Source organism: Pteronotus mesoamericanus, unplaced genomic scaffold (genome assembly GCF_021234165.1).
Source record: "Pteronotus mesoamericanus isolate MK-2021 breed Mesoamerican mustached bat unplaced genomic scaffold, CSHL_Meso_final scaffold_651, whole genome shotgun sequence".
In the NCBI taxonomy this organism is placed as follows: Eukaryota; Metazoa; Chordata; class Mammalia; order Chiroptera; family Mormoopidae; genus Pteronotus; species Pteronotus mesoamericanus.
In genome coordinates this window covers 10,821,227-10,841,929 of record NW_026555325.1, presented here as the reverse complement: position 1 = coordinate 10,841,929, position 20,703 = coordinate 10,821,227, and the positions used below count along the sequence as shown (strand labels likewise).

The 20,703-nt window shown below is 34.5% G+C and overlaps 1 pseudogene; it reads left to right on the top strand.

Annotated features, from left to right (window-relative positions):
* Positions 1 to 8,848: 8,848 nt before the first annotated feature.
* On the top strand, positions 8,849 to 9,055 carry LOC129061687 (60S ribosomal protein L38-like; annotated as a pseudogene).
* Positions 9,056 to 20,703: the final 11,648 nt, after the last annotated feature.

Genomic DNA, 20,703 nt, shown 5'->3' with positions numbered 1-20,703 from the left:
GGTCAATTACTGGCGTGCAACAATTACATTTAGTCCTGAATGTTTCTACAATTTCTAACAAAATCAACAGCTATGATACACCTTCACAACATTCTTGTAGCTCCCCCAAGAAACTGTATGAAGAGGATTTTCAGTATTTGAGCATGCCTCGAAAAAATAGACAACTGTTAAAGCCCACCTTCTTCACTGTAGCCTCCCAGTCCCAGCTGTGGGGTATTTCATGTTAGCCCTTATTATGAGTTCTGCTCAGCTCTTTCATTCAAGCCTTGATGGGAGAAGCACTGTGTATGCTGACAGAGATGCAATGGATCATATACTGTGGCTGCTCCCAGGAAGAATCTTAGAATCTGGTATACCCTTTAAGATTAGATACACATAAGGATATTTAGTCAGTTACACACACGTAAACTGCCTTACCTAGAAAGTGATAAAGAAGATCAGTATCATGAGGTAGTCCAGATAGTATTTTGCTTTTGGGATTCTAGGAATAAGAATTCCCTTCCAGCTGAGATGCCTGAGAAAGATCTCAAATTGGAGAAGGGCCAGAAATGGGAACATTCAAAGATTGGTAGGAATGAGAGAGAGAGGGTGGGATTTATTTAGGGTGCACTTTAATTTTAATAAAGATTGTATACTAAAAGAAAAGTGTTCAAATTTAGTCAGATATTAACAATTTGATACCGGGGATTATTTGGAGACCACTCAGCCTTTCCTGCCTCGCAGTAATTTCCCTAAGTGTGTATTTCCTATGCCTGAGTATACAGTTGCCCTTCTCTGGATCCTGAGATTCATAGCCTCTATGGTGTTTATTCCTGTCAGGGTGTCCAAGCCTCTGGCGTCTCTGGGCCACACTGGAAGAAGAGTTGTCTTGGGGCACACATTAAATACACAAACACTCACCAAAACTGATGAGCCAAAAAAAGGTTTTAAGTAAATTTATGATTTTGTGTTGGGCCGCATGCATAGTCATCGTAGACCATGGGTCAGACACCCCTGCACATGCTTCTGCTCTGGCGCGCATGCATGTTCCATGTAGTCAGAAAATATTCACTATCAGAGTAAGTCTATAATGACCTACTAGGAAAACTTTTCTCAAATGTTAATGAGCATCTGAACTGCGTAGAGATCTTATAAAAATGCAAATTCTGAAAGTAGGTGTAGGATGGGGCCTACAGCTCTGCATCCCTAACAAACTGCCAGAAGAACCAGATGGTGCTGGGCCACAGATCACACTTCAAATAGAAAAGTCCCACACTTATCATTCAAAACATCAAATTCTTATAGTGTTATCCTGTTTTTTCTATTCAACCTTTCCCTTACACAGTTCCCTGTTCACTTATTAGTGTTTAAGTTCTTTTATGAGAGAGCCCATTCCTTGTATTAGTCCTCTCCTTTCAAAAATATAACCACTTAATTTAGTGTTAAGCATATGTAAAAATATATCACCTATATAAGAAACATCATCAATAGATAAAATAGTTATTTCAAAAGAGTAAATATGAAAACACATTTAACAGATAGACCAGTTATGACACCTTAGTGCTATTTTAGTTTCTAGTTAATTTGAAATGTTCATGTGTTTTAATTCATGAGTTCCAAATAATGACCTCTCTTTTTTATTAAGATAAAACAAGTTAGTAATACATCACACACACACACACACACACACACGCACACATATAAAATGATTGCTGAAAGCAATTTTACTGTTTGTATATATTTTATTTTATTTCTTAATTGTATTCCTCACTCTAGGACATTTTTTATTGCTTTTAGAGACAACAGTAGAGAGAGAGGAAGGAAGAAAGAGGGAGGGAGAGAGAGAAACATCAATGCATGAGAGAAGCATTGATTGGTTGCTTCCCATACACACCCCACCTGGGAATCGAACCCTCATCTTTTCTGTTATGAGATAATACTCCAGTTAACTAAGCCACACTGGCCAGGGCTGTCTGTGTATATTTTAAAGAGAAGGCTCTAGATTCCTTACTCAAGGACTATATACTCTTAGTTTACATATAATTCTTACAAGATTGATTCCTGCTATTTAAGGTCACATTAAAGAGAGGAGATACTTTTATTTGCTGCAGATTGACAATGAAAACTAAAAGGTTTCTATATGATGGAAGGAAGAGATGAAAAAAATAAGCTAAGAAAAGCAAAACCTCAGATCTTTGAATCTGAACAGTTCATTGTGATTTTATGGAGAGGCAAATGGCCCTTTATAGTTCCATAGACCCTGGGGTCTTCATGTTAATATAGATCAGTTGAATAATTGGTTATTAATATGAACCTAAGGCACCAATAACAGGTTGAAATATATTCAATATTTTTCAGTGAATGTAGGAGATTTGTGCTGCAAATCCCCAGCTTAGTGTTTAACTAGTTTAAATTACCATTGAGAAGATAAGTGAGTTTTATATTTTGGTATAATTTTAATTTCAAATGCTTATTTTTGCTTTTATGCTGAAAATATACATTCCATTATCTAAAATTTTTCATCATGAAAGCATATATTTTCATGAAATACTAATAAGTATTTGCTAAAGAAATTAGGCAGTATGAAATTTTTTTTCATTTTGAACTGGCCTTCCTTCAGGGCAAACATTTCTGACTTGTTAAACAGGATTTATTAATCATTTAACAAAGTATCATATGCTTTACAGAAGTTAACCTAAGATCATATATACTGTATACTACATATTTACAACACAGGGGTGGACAGAATAGGTTTACAGTTTTTCATATGAAAAATAATAAAATAATTAATAAATAATACAAGAATAAACTCTTTCAATACTCACAATTGTAAACCTATTACTCATAACCCTTGAATAATATAGAAGTATTTAAATTAAAAAAAATCAAACCTTAACATAACAGACAATATATGTGAAGTGCCATAACCCTCTATTATTTCATATCCATTCTTATATTAATATCAAATTAAAGCAAAACGAATCTGCTCTTGACAAGCACATTTCTTCATAAACTTTTGCCTTTTACTGTTCTTGATGTAAAAATTGGTTTGCCAACAATACATAATTTTAATATTTTATTTAAGGTTCTATTTCATAAAGCAAGGTACATCTAAATTTCAAATAAAATGAATATTGGAATACATTTAGTGTGGGGATAATTAAATACATATTTAAATGGAATTTGGGGTTATAACAGAGCTTGGAAATGTGACTTTAACATAACAGCAATTTTTCAAGAAAATTTTCATGACAGCACAGAGTGAAAAAGTCCAACTTTCTTTTAATATGTTTTCTATATTATCAACCCATTTTTCCTCAATTTGTACTTTGGTTCTTTTAGTGTGTTGTACATTATAAGCTCCAACCCTTCTCCCTGCGGATGCTCAGTATGCATCTGATGATGATACAGTAATTGCCTTGTGGGAGAAAAAGTGTTAATTTGTTCTGACATCCCCAGATTTGAATCTAATGAAATGAAAATGTAGACTAGAGTGGGTTAAGCTCTCTGGTGCTTTTCTTTTTCAGAACTAGGGTAGTTTCCTTTTGCATGATTGAAATCATGCCCATATCATCCTCTTAATGTCTGTGGTATTGTGCTTAATGGCTTCATCAGGATATATCACTTTCTTTAGCACAGGGCTGCCAGTGGAACACAAATCATTTAGAGAGAGAAATTGTTAGAGAAAGATAGGGTGCAGTGGTTGAAAGATCACAGTGAAAAGTAAGGAATATAGAGAAAAGCCTAAAATGTTTAGAAAATTACTAAAAATTCAGTGAAAGTATTAAAAGTTTTAAGTTAAAATGGTAAACACAGGAAAATCTTTATATAGCTACATTGATACTAGTTTATAGGTAACATTTATTACTAACAAAAATTTCTATATTGTACCTATTTATCTTTATTATTTATAATCACCACTATAATAAAAGCTCAGTGTGGCTGGAGACTTTTATTTGTTGGCTCTGCATCCTTTGGTATCAGATGAGTACCTAGATCAGAGTAAACACTATTTATTTACAAAAATGAAGAGATTCCTGAAATATTTATAAGAAAGAAAAAAAATCATCATGAAGTATAAGTACATTGTGTAAAAGTGTCAGAGCTTCAGGGAATTTGTAATAAATTACACTTCCTTGAATATTTTCAATGCTCCTATACCCTACTTCATACTGCACGAGTTATACTACCTGTTTTTTCACACCTGCATAGAATCTGTACACATAAGAGATGAAGTCAAGGTTATGAACAAAAACCAAGTCAACCTTTTGAAATAATGGAAATAAAGTTTTCCAGGACACATCCATTCAAATGCATTTATAAATGCCTGCAGGCCACTTATCTTCTCATAAACAAACTGGATTAATATAGATTACAGTTGAAGGCTTTGGACAGCCACTTGGCACAAAAAGGAATAGAAGTTGAAGATACAGTAGCACAGGGAAAGGCTTAGCATAAAAAAAAATAGTAGTGATGCACATTTATCTGATAACCAAATCAGTTAATCCACTTAAAATGCCTACCCTTCTCATTCCCATTTCTTGCTCCTGAAATCACTGAACATCTCCTATAAATGATTGTGCTTCAGAACAGAGAACTGTGAACCTATCCATCCTGTTTTGGGAGTGCTGATCTTTGGAGCTCCTTTTGAAAACCTAGCACATGGGTAGAAGCATGGGCTGAGGAAGCGGAGTTATGCACTTGGAGTTCTGTAGCTCCTTGGAGTATTTCTGTTTTACTTTTTAAGATTGAAAAGTTAGGCTGTCCTTGCAAATTGAGTTGAAAAACACTGGTGTGTAAAAACTTCAAGACAAATATTCCTGCAGAGTTTGGAGGGATGTCTTCAGGTCTATAAATGTTTAACATATGTTACTTATTTTGTAAATATTTTGTAAAATGCATTATAATTCTGAGAAATATATCAGGTTGTCTAGGGATAATAAATTATTCATCAACAAAATTCAAATTTATAACCTACAAGTTTTTAAATATACATTGAAATATAAGTGGTAATTCACACCTAGGACTTAAAATTCTGTGCACAGTAAGAAGCAATTGACACTCCCAATTCTATCTCACTTTAATCAAAGTCAACAGACATGTATTTAGTACTTCTGTGTTTCAGTCTGAGAGGGTGCCACATGATTCATTTATTAATTCAATAAAGTAATTTATTGAGTGACTCATATTTTTAGAGTATAGTTACAAAAGTTACTCAAAAGTGAATAAAACCCAAAGCTCTGTGTCCTAGCAGCTGCCCAGGTAATGGGAAAATGTAGCACATATTGTTTATATAAACCTATAAACAAATAGATACAGTACAGTGGGAAAAGGACAGTAAGTTGTCAAAACTGCTGTTTAGAGACCTGGCTGGTTGCTTTTTTGGTTGACATGTTGTCTCATACAACAAAAATTTGTGGGTTCGATACCCCAGTCAGGGCTTGTACAAAGGTTGTGGTTTGGATCCCTGGCTGGGGCATGTAAGGGAGGCAACTGATTGATGTTTTGCTCTCACATTAATGTTTCTCTCTTCCCCCGTCCCTCTTTCTCTCTCTCTGGGTCTGTCTCTCTCTGCATCCTCTCTCTAAAATCAAGAAAACATATCCTAGGTAAGTATTAAAAAACAACAACAACAACTGCAGTTAGAGAACAAAGGAAATTGAAACTAGTTTTGCTTGTGAGATGAGGCTTTGCAAAATATAAAGCCTTTTATGCTTCAGCTAACCTTGGAAAGGTAAGTAGGGTTTATAACCTACAAAGAAAAGGAAACAATATGTTCAGTAAAATGGAAGAGCAAAGAGTTGTATCAGCATAAAGGATATTCTTAAGGCAAAGATTGGACATAAACTACATTGGATCTCCTATATTTCAGTTTTATTCTGCAGATTATGGAGAGACATTGTTAAAAGAATAACAATCTGGTAAACATGTTTATGATGAATTGTTCAGAAGGAATATATAAAGGGTGCAGGGAGGGCCTAACCTGTGGTGATTGAAAAATTGAGACAAACTCCCAACCAAGTGGAAGGATTGAGACAAACTGGTAATCAACCAAATCTAGGGTGATCCTAAAATGTTTCATGAGTTGAGAAAATGGTACCTGAGATATACACTATGGAAAGAAGAATGGATTTGGGGAGTGATAATTTGATCATTATTGTGCTTTAGGATATTATTGTGCATTTGTTTGGAAGTCTCTTCTGACATGCAGGGCTGGTAACTGGCAATAAGTAGCTGAAGATCAGAAGAGATCAGAAAAGTGGTAATGTCAGAGATGACGTATGTATATTGGGGCAACTTTGGTCTTTACTGGTAGTGGAAATTATGGAAATAAATAATATTTTCTGGAAAAATACAGAATGAAATACATAGAAAATCTAAGGAATATCAACATTAAAGAAATGAGGATGGGAACAAATTCAGAGAAAAATATTAAAATGCTAAAGGATATATGAAGAATATAGGGAATTTTATTGAGCACCTAGTACATGTGGATATGCATATTCTCATTTAATCTAAACATTGATCATCCTACAAAGTTTAATATTGCTATTTTATTCATAAGAAAATATCACTCTGAGTAGATCAGTAATTTAGCCAATATTACTTATACAGGAAGTTTTAGATCTGATATTTAAACCTGTATCTTGATGACCTAAAATCAGTTTGACAGTCAATAAGCTAACATAAGTGTAAAATATAAAAGTTTATATCATTTATTCCTGCTGCCAGAATTTTATTTTACCTCTACATTATGAAATAAAACAAAACAATGTTGAAAAGCTTTTTGAACAATTAAAAAACATATATTTTTAAAGGTTTTATTTACTTATTTTTAGAGAGAGGGGGAGAGAAAGAGAAAGAGAGGGAGAGGTACCTCAATATGTGGTTGCCCCTCACGTGCCCCACAATGGGGACCTGGCCAGCAACCCAAGCATGTGCCCTGACCAGCAATCAAATTGGCAACGTTTTGGTTTGCAGGCTGGCACTCAATCCAATGAGCCACAACGGTCAGGGCTAAACAACATATTTTTTTTCTAGCTATTAATACAAAAGTTGGTCAAAATATTTGAGTCAGGCATTCATTCAGAAACATTTTTAGATATATCGCTTATTTTTTCAGTTGGTGTTTTTCTCACTCTTCCCTTTTTAGCTTTGGAAACTTCCAGACATTTTCCTCAAGACACATCCTCAGAATAGATTTGAGATTTTTTTTTTCTAGAAACACATTGGGAAATATGGCAATAAGGCTTGCAAATCTTCCTAAGATTTAATTGTATATTCTGAAGAAATGGTAATAACAATATTACGTAATGGTATTTAATACATAATTTATAATTCTTTCACTTTTATTATAAATGAGTAATAGTTGACAATGAAATATGACTTACAATGTTCCTTCAGGTATAATTTACAGAGTCTAACTTTGTACTTTTCAAAAAGTTATGATGGGTTTGATTTGCTGACACTCTTACCGTAGTTCTTAATATTTCCAAATTTTTGTTTACTGTCAATATTTGTCAAAATTCTCTAAATGGAGCTATATGTAAAGGGAAGTGTAATCAATTTTTCTTGGACAAATATATATTTGCATGCAAAATGTTTTATAGTTTGATTCTTTTATTATTTACCTAAATATAATAATTTTTGTCAAGAATATTTATTTTGGGACTTTTATATGCTGTTGTGCTAAAAAAATAGAGGAACTTGCTCATAACCCAGGTGCTTGTTAGGACTTATTAAGGAAAATAAAGATGCTATACAATTTGTAATGATCCTTGGGAAAAAGCAATGCATGCTTCATAAATACAGAAAATCTAGGAATAGAATTAATGGTTGTGAGACACAATTGGCACCTTGCTCTAATTCTTCACTGTGTATGATGTTAGAATTACTCCAGTTTCAAATGGCCCTGATTTGAAACACAAAAGATGATGTCAGGAGACAAATAAGTAGCAGGGAAGATGAAGACTTAACAGCTAAAGAGGCTGCTGTGATGCAAATCATTTTTCCAAGGGATGGTAAATATTTCTGAAGTTAACAATTGAAACAAAAATACACTGTCAATAAAAGGGAGATAAAATAAACACAGAAAACATATGCAGTCCTAGGAGAATCATTTTTGAATAAAATGCTTTTCAAGGTTTTCACAAAGTTGTCAGCATCTCTTTTAAAAATCAAGTCAATGCATTTGGAGCAATTGTTCATGAAACATGACCGGTTGGTAAACGATTCTGAAACTCCATCCAGCTGTTAATTTTACATAGCTATTCACAAAATGTTCAAGTTTTACAATAAATAATACTTAAAAAACACTGTAACCTGATAGGTTTCTTATAAAGCATTATGATTCTATGCATATTGAAATAGTTGCCCCCTTAACTTTTATGTTTCATTTATGATGCATTTTTCAGTACATTGATCAACATTATCACATAATGTTCACTGCCTATTGCTAGTGAATAATAGAGTGTTTATTAATAAAATGAAATGTTATTAAAATTTTGGCAGAACACTGAATTGATTGAGAGTTACTCTTTAATAAAAAAAGGGAAAAAAATACTGCTTTTAAATAAGGCATTGGAATTGGGTTGGGAAGATCTATAAGATAATATCAAAAGAGATCAATTTTGGATTCTACAGAATACAGAAGGTAAAGAAAATAGGGAATGAGACAGGCATGCCCCTGTCTTTTTGGAGCTTAATTTCTGGTAAAGAACACAGGCCAAAATTAGATAAAAATGCATTTAAAAATATAGATTAAGCTTTTCATTTCTTACCCCTTGCTATAAATGCCTCTTAGGTCATATATGGGAAACAAGAGGAATAATCTGGGATATCTGTCAAGCCATCTCTGCGCCTGGTAGCCATGCCCTGCAAAATTGAGGAAATTAAGGACTTTCTGCTCATAGATGAAAGGATGACAAATCTGCCAAGATCAAGAAAAATAAGGACAATGTGAAATTTAAAACCCTATGCAGCAGATACCTTTATATCATGGTCACCACAGACAAAAAAGGGCAAGAAACGGAAGCAGTCCCTGTCCCCACATTTGGCAGTGAAGGAGCTGAAATGAACCAGACACACTGAGCTGCATTAAAATGTTAGAAAGTAATATATATGTTAAAAATTATAGAGATGAAGAAGAGATTAGTGATTGTTAAAGGTGAGGGATGGTATGGGGGTGGAGTGGTATTAGTTGTATAGTAAAGGGGTATCTTGAGTGAAATCTTTATAGTGATGAAATAGCAGTGGTTACATGAATCTACATATGTAATAAAATGGCATAGAACTATACATAAATTGTACTAGTGTTATGGTTTTGACATTATAGTATTGTTATTTAAGATACACCCATTGAGAGAAAGTGTATAAAAGACACATGGGACTACTATGCACTCTCCTTGCAACTTCCTGTGGATCTATAGTTATTTCACAATTAAAAAAATTAAAAATAAGGTAGATTGATTGATGAACTGATGGGTAGTTACTTGATGGGAAAATATATCAAAATATTAACAACTGTAAGATGGCTGCAAGTTAGAAGTGAAGGAAACAAAAACAGAGATTAATACAGTGAAGGAATTTAAGGTAAGATATTCAATGAAAACTTATTTTAAGTGACTTTAAGGTAAAGATAAGGCTAGTAAGGCAAGAGCACAGCATGTTTTGGGGACATTCAATGGAGGGAAGAATTAATGGTTTCCAAAATGACAGAGATGCAAACATCGTTGAAACTTAGTTAATGAAAAATAGAATGGAAAGATATGCATGTGCCTGATAATATAGGACAGGTATCAACAAACTTTTTCTATAAACATAGTAACTGTTTCAGGCTTAGTGAAGACAGACACTTGCAACAGTAGTTTCTGTCATCCTTGGGTCCCATAATTTTTATTGAAATCATGGATTTTCTATCAATATCCACAGTTCTTACTTTCATCTTTATCCTGAAAAGGTCAAGCATTTTTCAAAACTCTGCCTATATAGTGCCTAAACAGTCCTAGAAAACACATAAATAAATTAGCAGCGATGTATTCCAACACCACTTTACTTATAAAATGAAGCAACAAGCTAGATTTGCTCAGGGACCTTTAGTTTGATGACTTATGAAGTAGGATCTTGTAAAGCCATTTATATTTTATTTTGAGGTCAAGAAGAAGTAGTTGAGTGGTTTTAAGCAGGAGAATTAAGGTAATATTAATTGTTAGATCCAGGGAAATACCCTGAGGTTGAAAATCTACCTCTGTAAGCAGAGGGCACGTAAAGACCAAAGAAAGAAGCACCCTACTCCAGCCTGGCAATCAACAGAGTTCATTAAGAGATACTTAAGAAGTATGTCTTGGACAGCTTTAAGACAAAGTATATATCCTTCATGCTGCTTGGCAGGTGCCAAAGAATTACATAAGGTAAGAAGGGAGATAGTCAAGGGTACTACTATGTGAATGCTTTCAGGTAAGGGAAGTTACTTTATGTACTTGAACAGGTCAAGACAACAGTGTTCTCCAGGAGCCAGCACATGCAGGGATGTAGGGGAGGGGTAATGACATGTCAGAAGAATGGATTTTGATCAGATAGTCTTTAGGAGTTCTTGCAGAAATCATTCTCTGTCTCCTGGCCTGGGTCTAGCTCTCAGGTAAGACAGTGGTCATGTCATGGAACAATGTCTTCTCCTTAGTACCCTGAATCCAAAACTTACTTGGGGTTTCTGTGCCAGCACACCTATCATGTCATTTTCTGTCTAATGAAACTAGCCCCGCTGGACATGAGTACCTAATTCTGATTTTGCTGGAGCAGTATCTTATAACAAAGTACCAATTCACCTCACACCATACTCTTAGCACTCCTATTTGTCTCTACATTATAATTATAGTTAGTTTTCTATATGTTATAGGGTCCAAATACTAAATCAAACTTTGGAAGAGAAGGCTTATTTACCAAAAGAATTATAAAAACTGTGCTCACTGATATCATAACAAAACAAATGAATATGTGCAGAAGGAAATTGCCAGAGAGGGAAGAATGCTTTTTTAGATTGGGCTGAATTGCTGTGGATTCAGTATGCTAGCTCATATGAAAACTGATTCTCAAAGGTGTCCTGTGATGAATGAAGTTTACAGACCTGAAATTCAATGGTATAATGTAGACAGAATTATGGAAATAACTTTCAGCAGATTTATTGCATGTGTTCATCTAACTGCTCCCTGACCATGTGCCCTTAGGGGACTGAGAGGACATGCCTTTCACTAAGGCATTCAGTGAGTAGAGCACCAACATTTAGAAAAATGCTTGACCTTTTTAGGATAAAGACGAAACTAGGAACTGTGGATACTGATAGAAAATCCGTGATTTCAATGAAAATGATGGAACCCAAGGGTGACAGAAGCTAATAACAAGACTTAAGTGTCAGAATCCAGGAGGGCAAGATTGCCCAAAAATAGCAGAGACAAAGTAGCAACAGAATTGCTTGACTCAAATGTATCTTCAGCCACGGCTAACTGATCATAAAGTCCTTAATGAAGGAAAAGTGACAGCCACCTAAGGCATCACTTGGTCAGTATAAAGAAATAACCTTAAATCTGGTGACCAGACATATGACTTAAATCACAATGGCAAACCATATCCAAGTCCCAGTTCTTAGATCTAAGTGACTTTATACAGACAGAGCCCTTTATGTTAAGGAGATACCAGTTTTCTGTGAGAAATGACCCCAAAATAAGTAGTTTAGAGTTACTTACCAGTATTATTATAAACTAATAACAGAAAAGTACCACTACCGTTCATTCATTCTTGTGCACAGACTCTGAAGTGATGTTAATTTTTGGAGATCCTTAACATTACCACAGTCTAACAGTCAGAATAGGGAGATATAGGAAAAATTGAGAATAAAAAAGGGGTATTTGTCCCTAATTATCTCATAGTGAGTCTATCGAGTCCCCAAACCAACCCATGGTTATTATTCTAATTCTTGCATAATATTATTTAAAAAGCCTTAGCAACTGTCAGATTCACAACATAGGCTTCCACCAATAGAACAAGGACTATCATCATAGGAATAATGAACCTGAAGTCCTGAAGTTCAACTTCCTTATCAAAGTCTCATGTTCCACGGGAATCCCAAAATCAGTGGTACCAACTCACCTTTGAAAGACACAGTTGTGTGACCTTTATCTTATCTCCCTATAACTGAACTGTTTATCCCTCCCAGAAGACAAGTGGATCTTAGCAAAAATAGATTATCATTCATTTAACAAGACGTGAACTCAAATAAGTCAATGGTTTCAGATGAAATTTCATTGTTAGAGCAAATAAACACAGTTTCTGGTACTAAGTATCTAGCTTTTGATCAGACAGATATATTTTATTTATTTAATCCAATAAAAATAGAGTAGCAGAAAGTCTGATTCCTTTTGGTAGAGATGGCAATGTCCCTTCATTATCTTTCCCACTATCCCTCTAGACCATGATTAATTCTGAGAGACCTTGAATATCTTACCATGAAGGGTATCATGTCAATCCACCACATGCACTACATAGTATCATGTTGATAGGACCTGGTGAGCAGGAAGTCACACATATCCTTGATACCTTGTTAAGACATTTTTATGCCATAGGGTGGGAGATAGATAAACACTATGAAACTTAAGGACCATTCCACTTTTGTGAGGTTTGCGTCATTTAACGGGATAGGTTATATTGGAATAGGTGCTAAAAAGATAAAAAATAAGTGGCTGATTCTCATATGCTCTACCTCTTAGAAAGAAGTGCAGTGCTTGGTGGATTTGGGGAGATGTTTTCTGAGCTTCAAAGCTGCTGCCTTTCAGTAAAGCACAGGCTAAGGAAGGTTATCTATCTGACCTAGGCTGCAGTTCAAGTAGCTCTACCATTTAGCCCCTATGATCTATCAGTCAGTGTTATGTGAAGTTTTTATAGCATATTGGAATGCTACACTGAGCCTATAACAAGCCTAGATAAGAGAACATAGTTTTAAACCCATAAAATTTTCAGTAAAATTTGTCTTCTTTATAAAATAACTACTCTTATATTAATAAATAGTTCATGGTTGCTATTCAGTTCTGGTGGGGAGTTAACACTTGGCCATAGATATTAAATAACCATGTGACCTGAGTTATCCATCATGAATAGGAATTATATTTCACTAATCCATAAAGTGAGGCATGTGAACCAGAAATCAATCACCAAATGAAAATGTTTCCTAAGTAGAGTGCACATTTTGATTTGCTCAAGATAGTCTCCATTTATGCTTATTGTGCAAAAATTTCATCCAGTTTACCATTTTAGCATTAAATGAGTCTTGGTGTAGGTGATATGTTAGATTGTTATTTATTCTAAAGCTACAAGTAGGTTACTTGAATAGATTAATTATTTCCCGATACTTATGTTATTCCAGTACTTTCTCTCCCTCAACCTGCATCCCTGAGTTTAGAGAACCAGTTAATTAAGAACAATAAAATTGAGTCTGGTTTACAGGTAGTTCCGAAAACTGTATCGGCAGAAAAAAAAAATAGACCACTGTAGCATTTCAAACAAATTCCATCATTTTCCTCTTATGTACTAATATCTAAACCAAAGAGCTCAATTGTGTGGCTTTGTAAACCAAAACTATTAGGTGTAATGATAATAGCCATTCTTGCTTTTATACCTTCATTGATCACTGGAGGCTTCTCTGAATAAGCTATATCAATAGACTCCCTTGATCCATGTCTTTGAGTTGTGTTTTACCAATGGGAAGCACAAACAGGAAATTGTAAGAAAAGAATGAGGTGAAGGATACTTTCTAGTTCTCTTCCTGAAGGCTTGCCACAAGCTGACTACATCCTTTTGTGGAAGATTCCTCCTTCCTTGGCTTTCTACTAACAGTTCCCTTTCCTTCTTCCTTCTGGGCTAAAGGTTGGAGTTTGGTTCCTGGTGATCCCCCTGTATCATTCTTTATGGTTCTTCCACACTCTAAACATACATTTGTTAATAGAATATTTATTAAACATTCTTCAAATGACCCAATTTGAGTGTCTCTGGCTGGTGCCCTGACTGAATCACCAGGTGAAAGAAAGACAGGAAGCCTGTTCCAGAAGTACTGGAGAATTGGCATGTGTTTTGACCAAGGACACAGTCACCCAAATTTGGGAATGCAGGGAAACAGACAAGGTTAGAATGTGAAAATGATCCACCCCAATAGCAAGTTTAAAGCAAACCACTTAAACGTTTCTCGCCTTTGCCCAAACTGAAGTTCAGGATATGGATCTGTATGTGAGATTCAAGTATCATCAGGTGTGAGGCAAGGTACGCTAAGCAATCTCTCACCTATGTATAGATCTTTGTGTATATATGCTTTAAAATGAAATCAGACACAACCATTATATGACCCAATGAATTTATTTTGTCTTTCTCAAGGCAATAAATCAGTTGGCAGTGTCTCAGTCGTGTTTGCAATTTGGTATAGATTTCTTTTCCTGGTTGTGACATTCTTTACAGGTTACTTTTTACCTTTCCCCTTTTTCTTATGCATATGTTTTTATATATCATAGAACTATGAAAAGGTAAAAGTTTTATGATTTTGCAGTAGTGACTTATTTAGCAGTTCAGGTTAGAAAATCCTTAGCAATAACTTTAATTGATTTCCATATCCATTTGTCATTTTAGCTGACCTATTTTTGATAAAAGGTATATTCATTTCTTTTGATATTAAAGACATATGTCTTTATATTATACATTTATGTATATATTTTCCTATGTATATATGTTTATACATTTTTGTATATTAGTTTTTGCCATATATTTTGAGTCCAGGAATCCCCAAGGCTATGCTGATATTGTTAGTATTGTATCTAGCAATCACACAACATTTTAATTTAATTTTTCTACAAATATTTAAATTAGAATATTGTTAGAACCATATTTTACCTATAGAAATGATTGTCACATAAATGAATAATTGGATCTCAAATAACTGACCTAAGATTAAGAAACTAAGATTAAGTTTATTTAGAGTAAATATATTTTTTGTTTTTTTCTTGGAAAAAGCAACATTGATTTACAAGTGAATTTTCTTCCCTCTGTGCTAAATTTTAAGAACAGAATTTAAATAGAAGAGAGAAGGAAAGAGAGAAAAAGAGAGAGAGAGACAGAGATTTTTTTAAAGACTTTTTAAGGAACTCTTCAAAGCACATTGTAATCTCCACAAAGACACACACACACACACACACCCAAGAACATCCAGTCTCCAATTCTTGGCTTGATAAAGCAATACAGTATTTTTAAATTCTTGGCTTTACCACAATTATTTAATTGCAAAAAGAAATGTAAAACTAAGTTGAGAATCTTTAAGAATTTACCTCAAGGTTTTTGTTTTGTTTAGTTTTTAAAATCAAAGTAAGATGCTGGCTTACCTGTGAGGAATGAAAAGGCACTTTTTTTAGACTCCTGGTTGCTTTACTCTTGTATCTGACATTTTATTTCTTATGAAAAATATAGTCAGTCTAGTCCTCAAGGTGTTACTTCCCTTGATTTTTACTCTAATTGACACCCTCAGTCATGTTATTTTCCCATAATTCTCATTAAAATTTTAGTTATAAAGTATTTTCTTCAATCTTAGACTTATTTCTTAAGTATTAGTTTTCCTTCTCATTTTCCATAATGAAAAATTTGGGAATAGACTGTCAAAAATTACTAAATAAAAACATTTCTAAACTGAGATGAATTCTGAATAAAGAAAGCCAGCCAACTGTTTCAGGCAAGATAAAGAGCTGAATGGAGCAGGCAATTTTAAATAAACCCTTCAATGTTTTGAAAAATTATGAAGTACAGAGAACAAGGGTGATAGAATAAGTCTTTGGCATTACTTTAATATCAAATACAAATTAATTTTTTAAGAAATAAGAAAAGATTTTATAGGAATGAGGTGGATGATGAAGTAAATATTAAAACAAGGGAGGTAATCTTTTAATTACACTTTATCTTCTGAAATCTTTTTGCTGTTCTTGATTTTGTCCTCACTTTTTCCTAAACATCCTATTATTCATTTTCTTTGTCCAACCTCCTATCATGTTTTGACTATTGTTTTCATCATCAGAAATATCTAAAACTTTTTAAAGGTATCATTAATTAGTACGATGGAGCTCAGAGTAACTGGAAAGATTAAAATTATCTGAATATGAAGATAAATATAAAAGGAAGGTAATTATGGAGTAAAAGATTGTTGTGATTTATATAATATACTAAATAAATACATATATACATATGTATATACATATATACACATATACTCATATATGTGTGTATGTGTGTGTGTGTGTGTATACACACATACACCTGGAGATAGAAGGATAGCTCCAGGAGACAGGCTCCCACACATGAAGTAATTGAGAGTAAAAGGGTATAGTGTTAATCAATGTTATTTATAAGTATTCTGATTACCTTCTCTCTGGGTATATAAAAAAATGATTCCTAATTTCTCTGAATTTCGTGAGGTTATATAACTTGCTTTGGTAAAAGTGATATGTATCATTAGATTTTATACCTAACTTGTATGATTCATCAAGTTCCCTTCCCATCACAGTGAGAAGCATATAAGCATGTATTGAGTGAGATATGCCATTCTTCTGAGCCTCTGAAAAATATGACGGGCTGACTTAGGTTGCACATGAAACAGAGTGAGAAATAAAGTTAAACTACTAAGAATCATTGGCAAAACCATATTCGACCAGACCATGATGATAGAGGGTCTAACAGAGTTAGACCAACATTATTATCTATCCGTTTGATTCAACAATCTGAAGAGGAAATAACCCCCAAAGTGTTGGTTCTCCTCAATACAATGAAAAACCCTGGTTCCATATGCCCTTCATCTTGCACGTCTCTCTTTTTTTGTAATGTTACAATTGCTCTATTTTATTAACAGTTATTGTTTTACCTATTACTGTACCTGATTTAAAAATTAAACTTTATCACAAGTATTTATGTATAGGATAAACATAGTACAGCAAGTTCTCAAATAATGTTGTTCCTTCCAATGTTGTTTCACTTTAACATTGATGAGAAGAAAAAAAAGATTTGGTCCCCAGCTGGGGCCGCTCTCTGTGTGCAGTTTTGCCCACAGGGGTGGGCAAAAGTGAGTTTACAGTTGTAATGCCAATAAGTAATGATACAAGAATAAACTCTACATTTTGCGTACTCACAATGATAAACCTACTTTTGCTAATCTCTGTATTCTCCCCATGTCTGTGTGGGTTTTTTCCAGGTACTCCGCAGTTTCCTCTCACATACCCAAGATGTGCACAGAGGCGACTGATGTGCCTATATTGCCCCAGTCTCAGTGAATAAGTGTGGGTGTGAGGAGCCCTCTGACAAAAGGGCGTCCTGTCCAGGGTGGGTTCCCACCTGGCACCCTGAGCCTCTAGAAGAAACTCTAGCCACCTCTGACCCTGAACTTGAATAAGCAGGTTAGACAATAATTCTCTTGATTGCTTTTATTCATCTTTCTTAAATGTCTACAGACTTAAATGTCTATATAGCTCACATTTATTTCAGTGCTTCATATTACAAGTGTTTTGGGTCTTTATTTAGAAGTTTGATGATATTTCTGTGACTAGAAGTATGCCATAGATCCTAATCTTGTTTCTATCAAATAACTGGTAAAACTGGTTTCACTGTGTGTTGTTTTCTTAAAGTTACAGTTTTCAAGAACCAATCAATGACATTAAGTGAGAAGTTTGTTTATATGTATATATTTGTGTGTGTATATATAAATATATATGTATATATGGTTTAGTAGTACTATCTGATGTCTCAGGCATCCCCTGGGAACTTTGAAAGTCTCCCCCTTGGATAAGGGGGGACCACTATACTATGTCCTTGCTCAAAAATCTTTTATTTTCAGCACTTGCACTTATCTTCTGTCTTTCACTTTCTATCAATGTCAATATCCAATCTTTTAATGAGTCTTTTAAGGCCACTTATACAGTAGCTCTCTTATTGAGTCAATGTGAAATCTAAAAAGAAAGATGGTTTGTCTCTCTTTACAGTTGTGTATTCAGGCTCTTGAGTAGTGTTGGCACATAGCAGGCAGCAGTATTTATTATATAGATTCACAAGACAGAGTTTTATTAAATAGTTATTACAATATCAGCCTCTATTTCCTGAGTGGACTACTATACCTCTTACTATGCCAGGTAGTTGTAAATGCTTAATAATTAATATTTAATTGATCTTGACTACCAATTAGAAACTGAACTACTACTCCATAATAAAGGTTAGGAATAGTGTTTCTGGAATACAGGATATTTCTTGGGGTATCTCTTAATATTACCATGTCCTGAGATTAACAGTAAAGGCAAACTACAATAACTCAATCTAGTCAGAACTGGTAATGGCCCAGAAATGAAGATTTGGGTCACTCCACTGAGTAAAGAACCATGACTTGCTAAGGTGACTGCTGAAGGCAAAGGAAATAAAGACTGGGTAGTAGAAGAAGATAGTTATAAATATCTGCTATGACTATGTGACCAGTTATGGAAATAACACCTGTAATTGCCATAAGAATTTCTTCTTTATTTTGTTACAAGTATGTTTCTGTGTATACATATGTATCTTTAGCAAATGTTTTTGTTTTATGTCCTCTTTTATCCTCTTATCATATAACACAAGATGTATTGACTTTATGTCAATATTTAAGTGTTATTAATTTTACCTCATAGTATTTAAATGATGGGATATCAGGAGAAGAAAAGACATTACTCAAAGGGAAGAAATTAGGTGTTTTTTAGTTGTATGTAAAATATTTGTATCTTGTTATGTGGAAGGACAAACTTGTCTTTATTTAAAGATTAAGAACAGCTTAAATGTGTGTTAGTGAGGGTGTTCCTGGAGGACATTAGATCAGATTCAGTGGACTGAGTAAAGAAGATCACCTTTGCCAATGCAGGGCAGTATCCAGTCAGTGGAGGGCCTGTATAAAACAAAAGGGTGGAGAAAGTGCAAATTGGCTCTCTGCTTGAGCCGAGGCATCCATCTCCTCTTGCCCTTGGACATCAGCCATCAGTGCTTTTGATTCTCCTGTTTCAGGACTCGGACTGAGGCTTACACCATCAGCCCCCAATTCTCAGTTCTTCAGACTCAATCTGAATTATGCCACTCATTTTCCTAGTTCCTCAGCTTGCAGACTGTGGGACTTTCATAATCACGTTAACCACTGCTATTATGAATCTCTTATCTATATCTTTATCATCTAATCTATCTATGTCTATATCTATCATCTATATCTATCTATATACCTATACCTATTTATATATCTGTCTCCTATAGGTTCTGTTTATTAGGATAACCTTGACTAAAACACTCTCTTAGAGCACTTACCCAACTCCCTCCTGGTTTCATGTCTTATGAGGTCTGTCAATAAAAAAATCCAGCCATTATTAATATAACAAGAATGTTTGCATGACATGATGTAAACTAGCAACCAAGGAGAGTGGACTAGAATGCATATGTGTGAACAATGACAACTCCACTGTACTAGTCAGTGGGGGCGGTAGGTACTGTTGTATGTGCTTGTGTAGTCTGTGGCTGTCACATTAAAAATGACTGAGACAGTAGAGCAATGAATCTGATATCATATTTTTCATTAAACTTGAACATTCCTCTGTGGAAACTATTCAGATGATTGAGAAGGCAGCTGTTTTGGGCAATTGGTGATTGGCAGCTTCAGCACAACAATGGGCCTGTTCATGCATCATATCTCATGCAGAGTTTTTTTGCAAAACATCAAATCACCCAGGTGTCTCAGACATACTACAGCCCAGATTTGGTGCCCTGCAACTTCTGGCTTTTTCCAAAGCTAAAATTTCCTTTGAAAAGGAAGAGATTTCAGACCACCAGTGAGATTCAGGAAAATATTATGGGGCAGCTGATGGCATTTGGGAAAGCTGTGTGAGGTCCAAAGGTGCCTACTTTGAAGGGGACTGAGGCATCATTGTCCTATGTACAATGTTTCTTGTATCTTGTATCTTCTTCTTTATATGTCTCTATTTTTCATAGTACATGGATGGATACTTTCTGGACTGACCTCATATTCCAATATGAGTTTTAGTTACCTCAATGATAGGAATCTTCTATAACACTTAATACTAAGAAACCTCTAACTAGGGTAACCAACCGTTAATGCTGCCAAATACTATCCTAGTTTAGTATCCTAGTTTTAGAATACTACTAAAATTCTGGTGTCCCATTTAAGTCCCTCAGCTGTGGGCATACTGAGATGGTTAGCTACCCTACTTTACATCCATTAGATTCTTAGAAGAGGTTTCAGAAATGTGTATTAAAAGTATTGCTTTGCTCTGACTGGTGTGGCTCAGTGGATTGAGTGCTGGCCTGTGAACCAAAGGGTCACCAGTTTATTTCCCAGTGCAAGACACATGCCTGGGTTGCAGGACATGTCCTCAGTAGAGGGTGCATGAGATGCACCACACATTGACATTTCTTTCTCTCTCTTTCTCCCTCCCTTCCCCTCTCTAAAAATAAATAAATAAAATCTTTAAAAAAAAGATATTTCCTCAAACATGTTTGAACATAAAATTGGTAATAAAGCAACAGTATTCAAACATACAAGTTAATATATTTTATTCTTCTTTCTGTCCTAGTACAGTAATCCAAATAATTACTTGAATGATGCCAGAAGACTACTATAACTACACAGAAACTTATTAATATGGC